General features: G+C 48.1%; 1 protein-coding gene and 1 long non-coding RNA gene across 7 annotated transcripts in view; one reads left to right on the top strand and one right to left on the bottom strand.

The window, feature by feature from the left end:
• BRIP1 (BRCA1 interacting helicase 1) overlaps positions 1–20,292 on the top strand; it is a 660,079-nt gene that overhangs the window by 480,714 nt on the left and 159,073 nt on the right. The window lies entirely within an intron of this gene.
• LOC135031726 (uncharacterized) overlaps positions 1–20,292 on the bottom strand; it is a 64,531-nt gene that overhangs the window by 1,849 nt on the left and 42,390 nt on the right. The window contains exon 2 of one of the 2 annotated variants that reach the window (XR_010227382.1): positions 18,864–19,054. This is a non-coding gene — a long non-coding RNA (uncharacterized LOC135031726). The remainder of the gene's footprint in view (positions 1–18,863; positions 19,055–20,292) is intronic. The other variant, XR_010227376.1, reaches the window with a different exon arrangement.

Below are 20,292 nucleotides of genomic sequence, written 5' to 3'. Positions count from 1 at the left end.
CCACACCTGAGCAGGTTGAGGAGGCTTTTTTCACTGAAAACCAGAAAGCCTCACTAACCTTCCCTGCGTCAAAGGAGTTGAATGCTATATTTGATAAAGCATGGGAAAACCCTGAGAAAAAATTCCAGATCCCTAAAAGGGTCCAGGTGGCTTTTCTTTTACTTGAGGAGGATAGGAAAAAATGGGAAAACCCTCCGATTGTTGACGCATCTGTGTCCAGACTCTCAAAGAAGGTGTTTTTGCTTGTTCCGGGATCTACCGCCTTAAAGGAGCCGGCAGATTGAAAGATTGATAACACGCTTAAATCAATGTACACTGTTTCTGGGGCCATATTACGTCCCACTATTGCTAGTGCATGGATTGCAAAGGCAATAGTGAAGTGATCGGCTACCTTACTTGAGGATTTGGATACGATGGATAGGGATGACGTTGCATTGTATTTACGCAACATTCATGATTCAGAAGGTTTTATGGTAGAATCCATGAAAGACCTGGGTTCCATGGCTGCGGGAATTTCTTCCATGTCTGTTCCAGCTCGTCGGGGACTGTGGCTGCGCCAGTGGTCGGCCGACGCGGAATCCAGAAGAAGTGTGGAGTCCCTACCCTATACAGGTCAGGCTTTCTTTGGGAAAGCTTTAGACGCGTGGATATCCACCGCTACAGTGGGTAAGTCTCCGTTTCTTCCCTCAGCAGCACCTGCTCCGAAGAAATCTTTCTCTTCAGCTGCACCGCAGTCCTTTCGGCCTAACCAGCCTAGAAAGGCCAGAACATCCAATACCTTATTTAGGGGTTTTTGGGTTAAGTCCAAGAAACCTGCCGCTGCAGGGTCCCAGGAACAAAACCTGCTTCGGGTATGCCAAAGTCCTCCGCATGACGGTGGACTGCACGCCCCGGTGGTGGGGCCAGTGGGAGCGAGACTCGCCCGGCCTGGATCCCTGGGTGGTAGATATTGTGTCTCAGCGATACAGGCTGGAATTTCAAAGTCTCCCTCCTCATCGCTTTTTCAAGTCAGGCTTACCGACAGCACAGGTCATTGTGCCAGTGCCACCTCACATGCTGAACAAAGGTTACTATTCGAACCTTTTCGTGGTACCGAAACCGGATGGTTCGGTCAGGCCCATTCTTTACCTAAAATCATTGAACCCCTTTCTAAAGGAGTTCAAGATAGTCTCTCAGGGCGGTGATATCAGGTCTGAAAGAAGGGAATCACTGGATATCAAGGATGCGTACCTCCACATTCTGATCTGGCTGCCGCATCAGGCTTATCTCCGTTTCGCATTGCTGGACTGTCATTTTCAGTTCCAGGCCCTGCCATTCGGCCTCTCCACAGCACCGAGGGTATTTACCAAGGTGATGGCGGAAATGATGATTCTCCTCCGCAAGCAGGGTGTGAACATCATTCCATATCTGGACGATCTGCTGATAAAGGCATCATCCAAGGAGACGCTGCTGCAGTCCATTGTTCTCACAACGCGACTGCTACAGAGTCACGGTTGGATTCTGAACCTTACAAAGTCACATTTGGAACCAACCCAGAGGTTGTCATTTCTGGGAATGATCATGGATACGGAAGTGCAGAGGGTGTTTCTTCCGCAGAAAAAGGCGTTTGTGATACAAGCTATGGTCCAGGATGTCCTGAAGCCACCCCGGGTATCGGTTTATCAATGCATTCGCCTATTGGGAAAGATGGTGGCCTCTTACGAGGCTCTCCAGTACGTGAGGTTCCACGCTCGGACCTTCCAACTGGATCTCCTGGACAAGTGGTCGGGATCTCACTTCCACATGCACAAGAGAATTCGTCTGTCGCCAAAGGCCAGGATTTCACTCCTCTGGTGGCTCCAATTGCCTCACCTTCTGGAGGGCCGCAGGTTCGGGATTCAGGACTGGGTCCTTCTAACCACGGATGCTAGCCTTCGGGGCTGGGGTGCAGTCACTCAAGGAGTAACCTTCCAAGGACAGTGGTCAAGCCTGGAAGCCGGCCTGCCCATCAACGTCCTGGAACTGAGAGCCGTCTACAACTGTCTTCTTCAGGCGGCCCCTCTTCTGAGAAATCGGGCCATTCAAGTGCAGTCGGACAACGTAACAACAGTGGCTTACATAAACCGACAAGGCGGAACAAAGAGCAGAGCGGCAATGTCAGAGGTGAAAAGAATACTCCTCTGGACAGAAAAGCATGCGTTAGCGCTGTCAGCCATCTTCATTCCAGGAGTAGACAACTGGGAAGCAGACTTTCTCAGCAGACACGATCTCCATCCAGGGGAGTGGAGTCTCCATCCGGAGGTGTTCAAGGAAATAACAGATCTTTGGGGTTTACCCCAAATAGACATGATGGCCTCTCGTCTCAACAAGAAGCTTCAATGTTATTGTTCCAGGTCGAGGGACCCACAGGCATTGGCAGTGGACGCCCTGGTGTCTCCGTGGGTGTTCCAGTCAGTGTACGTGTTTCCACCACTCCCACTCATCCCAATAATCCTAAAGCTCATAAGGAGAACAAGGGTTCAAGCGATCCTCATTGCCCCAGACTGGCCAAGAAGGGCTTGGTACGCGGACCTTCTGAATCTACTGCAAGAAGAGCCGAGGCATCTTCCTCTTCGGGAGGACCTGCTGCAGCAGGGGCTGTTCGCCTATCAAGACTTACCGCGGCTGCGTTTGACGGCATGGAAGTTGAGCGCCTGATTCTTGCTTGGAAGGGCATTCCGAAGAAAGTTATTCCTACCCTTATACAGGCTAGGAAAGGGGTAACGTCTAAACATTACCATCTTATTTGGAAGAAATATGTCTCTTGGTGCGAGTCCAAGAAGTTTCCTACGGTGGAGTTTCAACTGGGACGTTTCTTCCTTTTCCTTCAAGCAGGAGTGGATATGGGTCTGAGGTTGGGATCTGTGAAGGTCCAGATTTCAGCCCTATCCATTTTCTTTCAGAAACAATTGGCTGCCCCCCCTGAGATTCAGACCTTTTTGAAGGGAGTTCTGCATATCCAACCTCCCTTTGTACCGCCTACGGCGCCTTGGGACCTTAATGTGGTGATGCAGTTTCTCCTGTCAGATTGTTTTGAACCACTACAGGAGGTAGAGGTCAAATTTCTTACATGGAAGTCGGTCACTTTGTTGGCATTATCTTCTGCTAGACGTTTGTCCGAGCTGGGGGCTTTGTCCTGTAAAAGCCCTTACTTGATCTTCCACGAAGATAGAGCTGAGCTTCGGACCCGTCAGCAGTTTCTTCCGAAGGTTGTGTCAGTATTTCATATCAACCAACCTATTGTGGTGCCAGTGGCTACTGACTCCTCAATTACATCAAAGTCCTTGGATGTAGTAAGGGCTCTGAAGATATGTGAAGAGAACCTCTCGTCACAGAAAGTCGGACTCTCTGTTTGTCCTATACGATCCCAAGAAAATAGGGTGTCCTGCTTCTAAGCACGCTATCTCTCGCTGGATCAGGTTCACTATCCAGCACGCTTATTCTATGGCAGGACTGCCGTGTCCAAAATCTGTTGAGGCCCACTCTACTCGCAAGGTGGGGTCTTCCTGGGCGGCTGCCCGGGGTGTCTCGGCAGTGCAACTCTGCCGAGCTGCAACTTGGTTTGGGTCGAACACGTTTGCAAAGTTTTACAAGTTCGATACTTTGGCCTCTGATGATCTGAAGTTCAGTCAATCAGTTCTGCAGGAGCCTCCGCTCTCTCTCCCTCCCGTTCTGGGAGCTCTGGTACTAATGCATCCTCTAGGACGTAAGAGAAAATAGGATTTTGGTACCTACCCGTAAATCCTTTTCTCTGGCTGGGTCCACAGGATAACATTGGGATATGCCGGAGCGACAGCGGAAATGGCACCAACACAGTCACGAGCTTTCTGGCCTCCAAGGATGCATCGGGGCTTCACCATATAATCCTGCCCACTGACTCAGTCAAATCAGTTTTTTGTTTGGTGCGGCAGGAGCCAGACCATGGTCACACGGCTGCTGTAGATAAAGCAGCCTGAAGCTTTTATTATTTTTATAGTCTTACTATGGTTTTTTTTGAGCGACTTTTCCTAACAGCGTCTTAAACGCATACGGGAAAGAGTCGCTCCAACAACTCCCCACCGGGTCGCAACAACGCTTACCTTCACGGTACAGTGATGTCTCGACGGGCGTCTGTGTCGGATGTTCTAGCAGGTCCAGCAGACGTAACCAGGCTGTGGCCGGAGCATGGGGGGAAGGTAAGTCTATGGATTTCCTCTTACTAGGGGAGTCCGGACACAGCTACACTGTATTGGTGGAGACTACAAACAGTGTGTTGGTGCGCCGAACACCTCGAGTGCGACAGCACTACGCTCTAGGGATCATAGGCGCCAGGACTAGGTTGAGGCCGCGATCCTTAAAGTTTAAGTCAACGGGGGGAATCAGACGCTCTCCTGGCAGTCCCTCCTCCAAGTTCATGACCAGTTTCAGCGCGTCTCCCGTCCATGAACTGAATGACCTCACTTCCATCTCAGACGCTACCACGAGGGTACTCGGTCGCAGCTTAGACGCTGCGGTTGTGTACACTAGAGATCCGCCTTGACCGAGTCGCAGGCCTTAGCGTCTGCATACACGCGTTGGTCACTGAGCGTTCGTGTCCATCAGTGAGCGTCCGTGTCTTGCATCAGTTATCCGAACGGCAGTGTACACCAGTAGCGTCTGAATCCACTCAGCGTCTTGCAAGCATATTTGTTTGGATATGTAAGTGTGGTGAGTCTCCCTGTATCTCGCTCTACGGAGGAAGGGTATACAGTACTAAAAATTCTCTCTACTTGTTAGTATGAATTGTTAATTTCTCTATCGTCCTAGTGAATGCTGGGGTTCCTGAAAGGACCATGGGGAATAGCGGCTCCGCAGGAGACAGGGCACAAAAAGTAAAGCTTTTCCGATCAGGTGGTGTGCACTGGCTCCTCCCCCTATGACCCTCCTCCAGACTCCAGTTAGATTTTTGTGCCCGGCCGAGAAGGGTGCAATCTAGGTGGCTCTCCTAAAGAGCTGCTTAGAGAAAGTTTAGCTAGGTTTTTTATGTTACAGTGATTCCTGCTGGCAACAGGATCACTGCAGCGAGGGACTGAGGGGAGAAGGAGTCAACTCACCTGCGTGCAGGATGGATTGGCTTCTTGGCTACTGGACATCAAGCTCCAGAGGGACGATCACAGGTACAGCCTGGATGGTCACCGGAGCCGCGCCGCCGGCCCCCTTGCAGATGCTGAAGACAGAAGAGGTCCAGAATCGGCGGCTGAAGACTCCTGCAGTCTTCTAAAGGTAGCGCACAGCACTGCAGCTGTGCGCCATTTTCCTCTCAGCACACTTCACACGGCAGTCACTGAGGGTGCAGGGCGCTGGGAGGGGGGCGCCCTGGGAGGCAAAATAGTACCTATAAAGGCTAAAAATACCTCACATATAGCCCTAGAGGCTATATGGAGATATTTAACCCCTGCCTGATTTCTCAAAATAGCGGGAGACGAGCCCGCCGGAAAAGGGGCGGGGCCTATCTCCTCAGCACACGGCGCCATTTCCTCTCACAGCTCCGCTGGTCAGGACGGCTCCCAGGTCTCTCCCCTGCACTGCACTACAGAAACAGGGTAAAACAGAGAGGGGGGGCAAATTTATGGCGATATTTTTATATAACAAAGCAGCTATAGGGGAGCACTTATTATAAGGCTATCCCTGATATATATATAGCGCTTTTGGTGTGTGCTGGCAAACTCTCCCTCTGTCTCCCCAAAGGGCTAGTGGGTCCTGTCTTCATTAGGAGCATTCCCTGTGTGTCTGCTGTGTGTCGGTACGTGTGTGTCGACATGTATGAGGACGATATTGGTGTGGAGGCGGAGCAATTGCCAAATATGGGGATGTCACCTCCTAGGGGGTCGACACCAGAATGGATGCCTTTATTTATGGAACTACGGGATAGTGTCAACACGCTAAAGCAGTCGTTTGACGACATGAGACGGCCGGACAATCAATTAGTGCCTGTCCAGGCGACTCAAACACCGTCAGGGGCTGTGAAACGCCCTTTGCCTCAGTCGGTCGACACAGACCCAGACACAGGCGATGACTCCAGTGGTGACGGTGACGAATCAACCGTATTTTCCAGTAGGGCCACACGTTATATGATTTTGGCAATGAAGGAGGCGTTACATTTAGCTGATACTACAGGTACCACTAAACAGGGTATTATGTGGGGTATGAAAAAACTACCTATAGTTTTTCCTGAATCAGAAGAACTAAATGACGTGTGTAATGAAGCGTGGGTTGCCCCTGATAAAAAGCTGATAATTTCAAAGAAATTATTGGCATTATACCCTTTCCCGCCAGAGGTTAGGGAGCGCTGGGAAACACCTCCTAGGGTGGACAAGGCGCTAACACGCTTATCTAAACAAGTGGCGTTACCCTCTCCTGAGACGGCCGCACTTAAAGATCCATCAGATAGGAGGATGGAAAATATCCAAAAAAGTATATACACACATGCAGGTGTTATACTACGACCAGCTGTAGCAACTGCCTGGATGGGCAGTGCGGGGGTAGTTTGGTCAGAATCCCTGATTGAAAATATTGATACCCTGGACAGGGACAATATTTTACTGTCGTTAGAACAAATAAAGGATGCATTTCTTTATATGCGTGATGCACAGAGGGATATATGCACACTGGCATCACGGGTAAGTGCTATGTCCATTTCGGCCAGAAGAGCTTTATGGACGCGACAGTGGACAGGCGATGCGGATTCAAAACGGCATATGGAAGTTTTGCCGTATAAGGGGGAGGAGTTATTTGGAGTCGGTCTATCAGATTTGGTGGCCACGGCTACAGCCGGGAAATCCACCTTTCTACCTCAAGTCACTCCCCAACAGAAAAAGGCACCGACTTTTCAACCGCAGCCCTTTCGTTCCTTTAAAAATAAGAGAGCAAAGGGCTATTCATATTTGCCACGAGGCAAAGGTCGAGGGAAGAGACAGCAACACGCAGCTCCTTCCCAGGATCAGAAGCCCTCCCCGGCTTCTACAAAAGCCTCAGCATGACGCTGGGGCTTCTCAAGCGGACTCGGGGACGGTGGGCGGTCGTCTCAAAAATTACAGCGCGCAGTGGGCTCACTCGCAAGTAGATCCCTGGATCCTGCAGATAATATCTCAGGGATACAGGTTGGAATTAGAGACAGATCCACCTCGCCGTTTCCTGAGGTCTGCTTTACCAACGTCCCCCTCCGAAAGGGAGACGGTGTTGGAAGCCATTCACAAGCTGTACTCTCAGCAGGTGATAGTCAAGGTACCTCTTCTGCAACAAGGGAAGGGGTATTATTCCACTCTTTTTGTGGTACCGAAGCCGGATGGCTCGGTAAGGCCTATTCTAAATCTGAAGTCCTTGAACCTGTACATAAAGAAGTTCAAGTTCAAAATGGAGTCACTCAGAGCAGTGATAGCGAACCTGGAAGAGGGGGACTTTATGGTATCCTTGGACATCAAGGATGCGTATCTCCACGTTCCAATTTACCCCTCACACCAGGGGTACCTCAGGTTCGTTGTACAAAACTGTCACTATCAGTTTCAGACGCTGCCGTTCGGATTGTCCACGGCACCTCGGATCTTTACAAAGGTAATGGCCGAGATGATGATTCTTCTTCGAAGAAAAGGCGTATTAATTATCCCATACTTGGACGATCTCCTAATAAGGGCGAGGTCCAGAGAACAGCTAGAGATGGGATTAGCACTGTCTCAAGAAGTGCTAAAACAGAACGGGTGGATTCTGAATATTCCAAAATCCCAGTTAATGCCGACAACTCGTCTGCTGTTCCTAGGGATGATTCTGGACACGGTTCAGAAAAAGGTTTTTCTCCCGGAGGAAAAAGCCAAGGAGTTATCCGAGCTTGTCAGGAACCTCCTAAAACCAGGAAAGGTGTCTGTACATCAATGCACAAGAGTCCTGGGAAAAATGGTGGCTTCTTACGAAGCGATTCCATTCGGCAGATTCCACGCAAGAATTTTCCAAAGGGATCTGTTGGACAAATGGTCAGGGTCGCATCTTCAGATGCACCTACGGATAACCCTGTCTCCAAGGACAAGGGTGTCTCTTCTGTGGTGGTTGCAGAGTGCTCATCTATTGGAGGGCCGCAGATTCGGAATACAGGATTGGATCCTGGTGACCACGGACGCCAGCCTGAGAGGCTGGGGAGCAGTCACACAAGGAAGAAACTTCCAGGGAGTATGGACGAGCCTGGAAACGTCTCTTCACATAAACATTCTGGAACTAAGAGCAATATACAATGCTCTAAACCAGGCAGAACCTCTGCTTCAGGGAAAACCGGTATTGATCCAGTCGGACAACATCACGGCAGTCGCCCATGTGAACAGACAGGGCGGCACAAGAAGCAGGAGGGCAATGGCAGAAGCTGCAAGGATTCTTCGCTGGGCAGAGAATCATGTGATAGCACTGTCAGCAGTGTTCATCCCGGGAGTGGACAACTGGGAAGCAGACTTCCTCAGCAGACACGATCTTCACCCGGGAGAGTGGGGACTTCATCCAGAAGTCTTCCACATGCTGGTAACCCGTTGGGAAAGACCAATGGTGGACATGATGGCGTCTCGCCTCAACAAAAAACTGGACAGGTATTGCGCCAGGTCAAGAGATCCGCAGGCAATAGCTGTGGACGCGCTGGTAACGCCTTGGGTGTACCAGTCGGTGTATGTGTTTCCTCCTCTGCCTCTCATACCAAAAGTATTGAGAATTATACGGCAAAGAGGCGTAAGAACGATACTAGTGGTTCCGGATTGGCCAAGGAGGACTTGGTACCCGGAACTTCAAGAGATGATCACGGAAGATCCGTGGCCTCTACCTCTAAGGAGGGACTTGCTTCAGCAGGGTCCCTGTCTGTTTCAAGACTTACCGCGGCTGCGTTTGACGGCATGGTGGTTGAACGCCGGATCCTAAAGGAAAGAGGCATGCCGGAAGAAGTCATTCCTACTTTGATTAAAGCAAGGAAGGAAGTAACCGTGCAACATTATCACCGAATTTGGCGAAAATATGTTGCGTGGTGCGAAGATCGGAGTGCTCCGACGGAGGAATTTCAACTGGGTCGATTCCTACATTTCCTGCAATCAGGATTGTCAATGGGTCTCAAATTGGGATCTATTAAGGTTCAAATTTCGGCCCTGTCAATTTTCTTTCAAAAAGAATTGGCTTCAGTCCCTGAAGTCCAGACCTTTGTTAAGGGAGTGCTGCATATTCAGCCTCCTGTGGTGCCTCCAGTGGCACCGTGGGATCTAAATGTGGTTTTGGACTTCCTAAAATCTCATTGGTTTGAACCACTAAAAAAGGTGGATTTGAAATATCTCACATGGAAAGTGACCATGCTTCTAGCCCTGGCTTCTGCCAGGAGAGTGTCAGAATTGGCAGCTTTATCTTACAAAAGCCCATATCTGATTTTCCATTCGGACAGGGCAGAACTGCGGACTCGTCCGCATTTTCTCCCTAAGGTGGTGTCAGCATTTCATCTGAACCAGCCTATTGTAGTGCCTGCGGCTACAAGTGACTTGGAGGACTCCAAGTTACTGGACGTTGTCAGAGCATTAAAAATATATATTGCAAGGACAGCTGGAGTCAGAAAATCTGACTCGTTGTTTATATTGTATGCACCCAACAAGATGGGTGCTCCTGCGTCTAAGCAGACGATTGCTCGTTGGATCTGTAGCACAATCCAACTTGCACATTCTGTGGCAGGCTTGCCACAGCCTAAATCTGTAAAGGCCCACTCCACAAGGAAGGTGGGCTCCTCTTGGGCGGCTGCCCGAGGGGTCTCGGCATTACAACTTTGCCGAGCAGCTACGTGGTCAGGGGAGAACACGTTTGTAAAATTTTACAAATTTGATACTCTGGCTAAGGAGGACCTGGAGTTCTCTCATTCGGTGCTGCAGAGTCATCCGCACTCTCCCGCCCGTTTGGGAGCTTTGGTATAATCCCCATGGTCCTTTCAGGAACCCCAGCATCCACTAGGACGATAGAGAAAATAAGATTTTACTTACCGATAAATCTATTTCTCGGAGTCCGTAGTGGATGCTGGGCGCCCATCCCAAGTGCGGATTATCTGCATAAGTTGTACATAGTTATTGTTAACTAATTCGGGTTATTGTTAAAGGAAGCCATCTTTCAGAGGCTCCGCTGTTATCATACTGTTAACTGGGTTTAGATCACAAGTTGTACGGTGTGATTGGTGTGGCTGGTATGAGTCTTACCCGGGATTCAAAATCCTCCCTTATTGTGTACGCTCGTCCGGGCACAGTACCTAACTGGAGTCTGGAGGAGGGTCATAGGGGGAGGAGCCAGTGCACACCACCTGATCGGAAAAGCTTTACTTTTTGTGCCCTGTCTCCTGCGGAGCCGCTATTCCCCATGGTCCTTTCAGGAACCCCAGCATCCACTACGGACTCCGAGAAATAGATTTATCGGTAAGTAAAATCTTATTTTTTAGTACATATTGCATATGAGATCTGTATATTACTGTGTTTTCTGCATGTTATAAAAAAGAACCAGTTAAAACAGAAGTACAATTTTCCTACTTGTAAGTTGTTATGGGGGTTGTATTCTCATATGACGATGTGTAATGCCTTAACATGTGACTGACTGCTAGTGTGTGTGCTGACTTTTCTATGTCGTCAGTCCTGTTCTGACCTTCAAATCAGGTGCACGGTTGTGGTCAGATTGATCTCACTTCTATATATCCATATATAGGTGATTTTCAGTCACAAATTGTGTAGTCATTAACAGATTATTACCATGTATGTGAGCGGCAAAAGTGACGAGGAGAATTTATCAGGCACTCCTACATCCCTAACATGCTTATCCTGTAAGACAGGGATAATTGGTATGGACCAGTTGGTCACTTATGAGGGGTTGTGCGCGAACTGTTTTGCTTTTCAGCAAAGAAAAAAACAGTATTTGGTTCAACAACCAACAGAGCCACCATGGAATATGTTCGCAAAGACTTTGGGGTATATGCAATAGCGGGCGAATTGGCAAAATAGGCGAATTCCGGGCCGTTTTCGCCTCCAAAAATCAATTCGCCTATGCAGTGCAGTCATTTTTCGCAAAAAAACGGCCCGTCAAAATTCGCCTTTTCTCAATTCGCCTTTTTCCGAATTCGCCTTTTCTGCAATGGTACAGATGCTGCAATTCGCCTCCAGCATATTCAATTCAAGTTTGGAAATTCGCCTGCAGTGCTTTTAGACAGAAAATTCGCGATTTTCACTCCGCCACACTTTGGAGGGTGAAAACAAATAAAAAATTTTTAAACATGTTTTTTTTTGTGTTTTTTTTTTTAGGAATAGCAGATCTATTTATATTAGAAGGGATTAGGTTTTTTGTTTTTTTTTGGGGGAGGCACAAATATTATTTATATATTTTTTAAAATAATATTTTTATTTTTTTATTTTTTTTATTGCTGGAACGGTAAAATCCGGGGAAAAAATGGCGTGGGGTCCCCCCTCCAAAGCATAACCAGCCTCGGGCTCATTGAGCTGGTCCTGGTTCTAAAAATGCGGGGAAAAAATTGACAGGGGATCCCCCGTATTTTTAAAACCAGCACCGGGCTCTGCGCCTGATGCTGGTGCCAAAAATACGGGGGACAAAACGAGTAGGGGTCCCCCGTATTTTTAACACCAGCATCGGGCTCCACTAGCTGGACAGATAATGCCACAGCCGGGGGTCACTTTTATACAGTGCCCTGCGGCCGTGGCATCAAATATCCAACTAGTCACCCCTGGCCGGGGAACCCTGGGGGAATGGGGACCCCTTCAATCAAGGGGTCCCCCCCCCCCAGCCACCCAAGGGCCAGGGGTGAAGCCCGAGGCTGTCCCCCCCCATCCAATGGGCTGCGGATGGGGGGGCTGATAGCCTTTGTGTTCAAAAAAAAAGATATTGTTTTTTCCATTAGTACTACAAGTCCCAGCAAGCCTCCCCTGCAAGCTGGTACTTGGAGAACCACAAGTACCAGCATGCGGGAGAAAAACGGGCCCGCTGGTACCTGTAGTTCTAATGGAAAAAAAATACCCAAATAAAAACAGGACACAGACACCGTCGACAGTAAAACTTTATTACACACTGCCGACACACACATACTTACCTATGTTCACACGCCGACATCGGTCCTCTTCTCCATGTAGAATCCCGGGGTACCTGAAAATAAAAGATCAATTATACTCACCTCAACAGGCTCCAGAGATAAATCCACGGACTTGGCAAAAAAAGAAAGCGCATTTACCCGCACCAAAAACGGACTGAAAGGTGTCCCATGCTGACACATGGGACACCTATCCACGATTAAGATCTGTCAGTGACAGTTGTCACTGACAGGTCTCTAAGCCAATCAGGAAGCGCAACTTCGTTGCGCTAACCTGATTGGCTGATCGCTGTGACAGCGCATCGCACAGCTCCCTCCATTATATTCAATGGTGGGAACTTAGCGGCTAGCGGTGAGGTCACCCGCCGGTCAGCGGTGACCGGCGGGTGACCCCACCGCTAGCCGCTAAGTTCCCACCATTGAAAGTAATGGAGGGAGCTGTGCGAGGCGCTGTCAGAGTACAGACGGCGTCCAGCCAATCAGATGAGCGCCACGGCAGTAGCGCTTCCTGATTGGCTGAAGGGACATCAGTGACAGGAGTCACGTGATGTCCCGGCATTCGGGGAGAGGGGTCCCATGTGTCAGCATGGGACCCCTTTCGGTCCGCAGGTCCGGTTGTTCGTTTTCTTTTTTTGCCAAGTCCGTGGATTTATCTCTGGAGCCTGTTGAGGTGAGTATAATTGATCTTTTATTTTCAGGTACCCCGGGATTCTACATGGAGAAGAGGACCGATGTCGGCGTGTGAACATAGGTAAGTATGTGTGTGTCGGCAGTGTGTAATAAAGTTTTACTGTCGACGGTGTCTGTGTCCTGTTTTTATTTGGGTATTTTTTTTCCATTAGAACTACAGGTACCAGCGGGCCCGTTTTTCTCCCGCATGCTGGTACTTGTGGTTCTCCAAGTACCAGCTTGCAGGGGAGGCTTGCTGGGACTTGTAGTACTAATGGAAAAAACAATATCTTTTTTTTTGAACACAAAGGCTATCAGCCCCCCCATCCGCAGCCCATTGGATGGGGGGGGACAGCCTCGGGCTTCACCCCTGGCCCTTGGGTGGCTGGGGGGGGGGGACCCCTTGATTGAAGGGGTCCCCATTCCCCCAGGGTTCCCCGGCCAGGGGTGACTAGTTGGATATTTGATGCCACGGCCGCAGGGCACTGTATAAAAGTGACCCCCGGCTGTGGCATTATCTGTCCAGCTAGTGGAGCCCGATGCTGGTGTTAAAAATACGGGGGACCCCTACTCGTTTTGTCCCCCGTATTTTTGGCACCAGCATCAGGCGCAGAGCCCGGTGCTGGTTTTAAAAATACGGGGGATCCCCTGTCAATTTTTTCCCCGCATTTTTAGAACCAGGACCAGCTCAATGAGCCCGAGGCTGGTTATGCTTTGGAGGGGGGACCCCACGCCATTTTTTTTTCGGGTTTTTCCCCGTTTTTTCCCGTTTTTTTAAATCGCGGTAAAATCCGCAAAATCGGCCGATTTTCGCCCGCGACTCTGGCGAATCCGTTTTTCATTGCATATGGTGAATTCCGGAAGCCACCTTCCGGAATTCACCTGGCGAATTTGGTCGAATTGAAAAAACGGCGATAATTGCCGCGATTTCGCCCGCTATTGCATATACCCCTTTGTCTTCAATAGCGAACAGGTTAACTCCGGTAGCGCCACCCCAGGGGTTAGGTTACACTATTAACACTCTTCCCTCATGTGCTTACCCTTTTCTTACTTTAATAATCTTCAGCTGCACCAAATCCAGCAGTCTTCTGCCACCTGATACTTATTCCAGTGTCATCTGCTGATGTAGCTATGTTTATTTACCCTGTACTTGTCCTATATTGTCATCAACTGTAAGTTGCTGTTTTCCTGTTTGATTATTTGTTTATGTACTCTGTAATTGGGCGCTGCGGAACCCTTGTGGCGCCATATAAATAAAGGATAATAATAATTAACCCATACATGCAGCTCCCTTCCTATGGTTTGGTTCCAGTATCCTCTACAAGCAACCAAGGGACAGGTAAGACTAAGACAGATACGTCTGTGTGGCAGACTACACAAGATGATACATCGGATGATGAGGATACAATAGATTCAACTCCGTATGATGATCAGTTGCAGAGCTTTAGTTCAGAAGATGTAGCTGAACTTATTGACGCTGTGAAGGCTGTTCTCTCCTTGGAAGAGCCAGCCAAGACAGTGTCAAAATCTAAAGCACCTGTGTTTAAACGAACAAAGACAGTTAAAACTGAATTCCCAGCGTCAGATGAGCTGACGGAAATGATGGATGAGTCTTGGGCGATGCCCAGTAAAAGGTATAAGATTCCGAAAAGATGGAATTCTTATTATCCATTTCCAGCTGTGGATTGTTCGAAAAGAGAAGTTCCTCCAAAAGTAGATGCACATCTACTGCGACTTGTGCATAAATCTGCTTTACCACTGTCATCTACCTCACTAAATGATGTCACAGACAGAAGGGTAGATAGTTTCTTGAAAAATTTATTTTCTCTAGTAGGAGCAGTGGTAAGACCTGCTATGGCTTCGGCCTGGGTAGAAAAGGCAATGGGCAAATGGATAGAGGAATTAGAGAATGTCCTCTCTTCTCCTAATAGGGAGCAAGAGGATCTTTTAAGCCGTTTAAGACAATCTGCCCAATACTTGGAAGAAGCAGCAATTGATATGGGTACAGTTGCTTCTAAAGCTTCAGCCTTGACAATAGCCGCTCGTGGAAAGCAGATGCGGAATCCAAGAAAGAATTGGAAGCATTGCCTTTCATTGGTAATATATTGTTTGGGAAACCATTATCTGATATCCTAGAATCAGAGGCTGAATCAAAAAAGGTCAGATTTCCGTCTACTTATAACCCTAAGACTAGGGGTTCAAAGTTTCGCTCTATTCGGTGGCAAAGCGAAAGCTAAAGAGGAGTCTAAGCAGCCCCAGTCCAATAGATCGGCCAGGGGTAGGAAGCAATGGGCTAGCAGAAAGCCAGCTTCCAAGCCTGAATAGAAACCATCAGCCTGAAGAGACGGGCCTCCGCCTGGAGGATTCCAGGGTTGGGGGCCGACTCCTTCATTTTGCACACATTTGGCAACAGTCGACGACCGATGCTTGGGTGCAGAAGGTGGTATGTCAGGGGTATGGGTTCCCATTCAGGAGGTGGCCTCCTCAGAGATTTTTTTGCACCAGCCCGTCTCGTATTGAGTCGAAGGCCAATGCCCTGCAAGAAGCAGTCCAAAAATTACTGCAGTCAGGTGTGATTGTCCCAGTTCCTCCATCACAAATGGGACAGGGGTTTTACTCCAATCTATTTCTAATCCAGAAGCCAAATGGGTAATTTCTACCAATTCTCAATCTGAAAATGTTAAACAAATACATTTGGATCCCAAGGTTCCACATGGAGACAAAACGCTCCATAATGTAAGCTATGGAACCGGGAGATTACATGGTATCTCTGAATGTACAGGATGCTTACCTACATGTGCCTGTAGCACTGTCTCATCAGGGTTATCTCAGGTTTGCCATCCTCCAGGAACATTTTCAGTTCCAAGCCTTGCCCTTCGGGCTAGCAACAGCACCCAGGGTGTTTACCAAGATTATGGTGGTTATGGCATCTTATCTCCGCAAGCAGGGGATAAGAATATTCCCATACCTCGACGACCTGTTAATCCTAGCACATTCGCAGGAGTTACTTTTGAGCCATCTTCAACAGACAGTAGTTTGTTTAAAGAGACATGGGTGGCTCATAAATTGGGAAAAGTCGTCTCTGAATCCGTCACACAGCGGATGGTTCATTTGGGAGCCATATTGGATTCAGATCTACAGAGAGTTTTTCTACCAGAGAAAAAGATGGTCAAGGTGCAGGTCATGACTCAGGAAGCGTTGCACGCCCAGACAATATCAGTCCATGCAGCAATGCGACTGTTGGGTCTGATGGTATCAACCTTCGACATGGTGGAATATGCGCAATTCCACTCCAGACCATTACAGCACCTTATTCTGACCAAATGGAACGGAATTAATCAGACAATAAAAAAGCAGATGATAAAGTTTCCAGTAAACGTAAAAAGGTCTCTAGCGTAGTGGCTACAGACAGACCATTTAAACAAGGGGAGACCCTTTTCAATAAAAGAATGGCAAGTCCTGACAACAGATGCCAGTCTGCAAGGCTGAGGTGCGGTACTCGGAAGCTTTTGGTTCCAGGGAAAATGGAACGCAAGGGAAAGTCGCCTGCCAATAAATCTGTTGGAAATCAGGGCCATTTATATGGCTCTAGTTCAGGCAAAGGACAGTCTGCAAGGAAGACCAGTCCAGATTCGCTCAGACAATGCGACAGCAGTAGCGTACCTCAATCATCAAGGAGGAACTCACAGCAAAAGATTGATGGAGGAAGTAACTCCCATTCTAACATGGGCGGAACTCCATCTACCAGCATTGTCAGCAGTGTTTGTCCCAGATGTACTGAACTGGGAAGCGGATTTTCTCAGTCGACACACCATTCAGGAAACCGAATGGGCATTACACCCAGAAGTGTTTAAGACAATAGTGAACAGATGGGGTCTACCAGAGATAGACCTCATGGCGTCTCGTCTAAACAACAAAGTTCTGAAGTACGTATCGAGAACAAAGGATCCCGGAGCGGTCCTTGTAGACGCACTGTCAGTGGAATGGAAATTTCGTCTGGCATATCTGGTCCCTCCAATATCTCTGTTACCCAGAGTAGTGAGAAAAATAAAGCAAGCAAAGGGAGCAATAATTCTAATAGCTCCAGCTTGGCCAAGAAGGCATTGGTACACAGACCTACTGAGAATGTCCGTGGAAGCACCAATATTGCTCCCTCAACGTTCAGATCATCTGGATCGTCTGTCTTTGACGGCGTGGCTGTTGAAACCGCTATCTTAGAAGCTAGAGGATTTTCAAAACAAGTAATCCAAACTATGCTTAGAGCAAGAAAACCTTCTTCAGCTCGTGTGTATCATAGAATATGGCAAGCCTATATTCATTGGTGTACTGAAAAAAAGTTTGAATCCAAGATCTTTTAAAGTATCCAGGATTTTGGATTTCCTTCAAGCAGGATTGGATAAAGGTTTGAAAGTAGCTTCCTTGAGAGTTCAAGTATCAGCGTTAACTGTATGGCTTCAGCGTAAGATTGCTAATTTACAGGATGTACGTACTTTCTTTCAGGGAGTTGTACATATTCAACCTCCATTTGTTCCTCCTGCAGCTCCCTGGGATTTGAATTTAGTTCTTAAATTCCTCCAGGGTCCTCCGTTTGAACTGCTGAAGAGAGCAGATCTTAAATGGTTAACGGCTAAAGTACTTTTTCTACTGGCAATAGCGTCAGCCAGAGGAGTGTCAGATTTAGGAGCGTTATCGTGTAAGTCTCCTTTCCTAAGTTTTTTTCCAGACAGAGCAGTTCTCAGAACTAGATCTGGTTATCTTCCAAAGGTGGTTTCAAAGTTTCACCTTAACGTAGAGATTGTAGTCCCAGATTTTCAGGTATCGGGACTTTCTGCGGGAGAAGCGTCGCTGGACGTAGTCCGAGCATTAAGAATCTACGTAGATCGTACTAGTGCCATCAGGAAAACAGATTCTCTCTTCATCCTCTACGGATTTCATAGAAAAGGATGGCCTGCTAGTAAATAGACGCTGGCGAGATGGCTCCGAATGTCAATATCAGAAGCTTATTCTCATGCAGATTTCCCTACTCCGGCTAATGTCTCTGCTCACTCTACACGTAAGGTAGGTCCTTCTTGGGCAGCACAACAGGGTGCTTCAGCAGAACAGATTTGTAAGGCAACCACATGGTCTTCCATAAATTCATTAGACATTATGCCTTGGATACTTTTGCCTCTCATGACGCAGACTTCGGGCGAAAGGTCCTCCTGTGTAATCAGGAGCGTCCCCACCACTAAAACTTGCTTTGGGAATCCCATTGTTATCCTGTGGATAATCCTGTGGACCCAGCCAGAGAAATAGACGTTATGGTAAGAACTTACCATTGATAACGTGATTTCTCTTATGTCCACAGGTATCCACAGGGATCCCACCCTGACGCACCTGATTTGAGGATCTTGACAATCACTAAACCTCTTCCCTCTTGTATGGAAGGGTGTGCATGTGTGTTCTTATCGCCTAAGTAGGTTTCTACTTGATGCTCCTGCCTAATCGCTGTGGAAAGAACTGATTTGACTGAGTCAGTGGGCGGGATTATATGGTGAAGCCCCGATGCATCCTGGGAGGCCAGAAAGCTCGTGACCATGTTGGTGCCATTTCCGCTGTCGCTCCGGCATATCCCAATGTTATCCTGTGGATACCTGTGGACATAAGAGAAATCACTTTATCAACGGTAAGTTCTTACCATAACGTCTATTTCTCGTAGTCCGTAGAGGATGTTGGGCTCCTGCCCAGCGCTACGTCTTCCTGCAAATGTTATTTGGTTCAGTACAACTTCAAGCTAGTTGACTTGACGTGCCTTGTATGCGTGAGCTGGTATGAATCTCACCACTATCTCTGTGTAATCCTTCTCTCGAAGTATGTCATCACAGTTTCTAGACTAAGTCTGGTAGGAGGGGCATAGATGGAGGAGCCAGCCCACACTCTAAAACTCTTAAAGTGCCAATGGCTCCTGGTGGACCCGTCTATACCCCATGGTACTAATGTGGACCCCAGCATCTTCTACGGACTACGAGAAAAGGATTTACCGTTCGGTACCAAAATCCTATTTTTTGACACTGTAACCCTTTTGTTACTATATGGAAAACAGAATAGGTACTTTTGTGTTTTAGAAAGCTTTTTCATTTTGGTTTTGTAGCACCTAATCTCTTGAAGCTCCGTCCATCCTATGCTTCAGACCTGATAGGTATATTCTTGCTGTTCTACAAATCAGCCGCAAGGGATCTTTTGTTTTTCTTGTTTTTACTGGCGTCTGTCAGACCACAAATGATGCTGAATTATTCATTTATGCTGGAACACAAAAATAGCAGTTTGATTCACAAAGCGCAGTAGACATGTGCTGCATATTTAATTCTCACTAAGGGGGGATATCCAATCAGCCCTGGTAATTTACCGGGGCTGATTGTCCCGCCGGGGGCTATCTAATTAGCCCCAATAAGCCGGCGCATGCTGCGGCTTATCTGGGATTTTGTTTCACCTGCCTCCGGCAGGCGAAGCAGAATCCCCGGAAACCGCAAAAGGGGCTGTTTCACACGAAAACACACAGGTTTCACTGAACCTGTGTGTTTTCGGGAGAAAGGGTTTTTATTTTGCAGGCGATCCATTTGTATCGCATGTAAAAAAAAAATCGGTGAAACATTGGAAAAATTTCAGAAAAACATCAGAAAACGTCCGTTTTTCGGACCCGATGTTTTAACGGTGATAATTGGATATCCCCCTAAGGCCGGTATCCAATCCAGTTAGCCCCTATATGTAACACTTATCGGGGATTATGCTGAGGCATGCAATAAACAGAGCTTATCCCGTATCCCTTGTGTTAACGCGCGATTAAGTGTCCTTTTTGGGCTTATAATTGGATAATGACGGATTGCACCTAATAGGATACCGGCCTTATCATTATTGTTTACATAGTGACAGTGATCCTGCACAGTATTGTACATAGAATATGTATTCATTCACATCTGTCCTTGACCCTTTAAAGCACTCTAAGGGGTATTTTCAATTAAAGTCGAGAGCTGCCGTCTGTCGAAAAGACGGCAGTTTTCAACTTTTTAGGTCGGAAGGAGTTCCGACCTATTCAATCCAACCCCAAATTTTTCGACAAGTCGAGGAATTCGACTAGTCAGAAAGCACGTGGATCAGCAGAATAGCTGCCGATCCGCGTGCTTGTGTCGAAAACGGGGCGTTTTGGCCCCCTTTTTGACCATCTCAATTCGATGGGGAGAGCAGAGCCGGAGGATGTCACAGCCGCCGCTGACAGCAGCGTCCACCCGGCTCCTTGCTTGCTGGAGCTGGGTGGACGCTGCCGTGAGCGGCGGATGTGATGCGGGCACGGGGAGAGGCAGAGATGGGGGGCTATATAGCCTCTGCGGTAGCGCTGCTTTCCCCCGTCTGCCCGCGGCTCTCCCCCGTCTCCCCTCCCGCATCTCAATTCGACTTTTTTAAAAGTCGAATTGAGATGATATTGAATAACCTAGGTCGGATCCATTCCGACAAATGAATGTCGGAATGGATCCGACTTCAATTGA

Source organism: Pseudophryne corroboree, chromosome 2 (genome assembly GCF_028390025.1).
Source record: "Pseudophryne corroboree isolate aPseCor3 chromosome 2, aPseCor3.hap2, whole genome shotgun sequence".
NCBI lineage: Eukaryota > Metazoa > Chordata > Amphibia > Anura > Myobatrachidae > Pseudophryne > Pseudophryne corroboree.
Note: the sequence above shows the minus strand (reverse complement) of the source record. Positions and strands in the feature narration are given on the sequence as shown.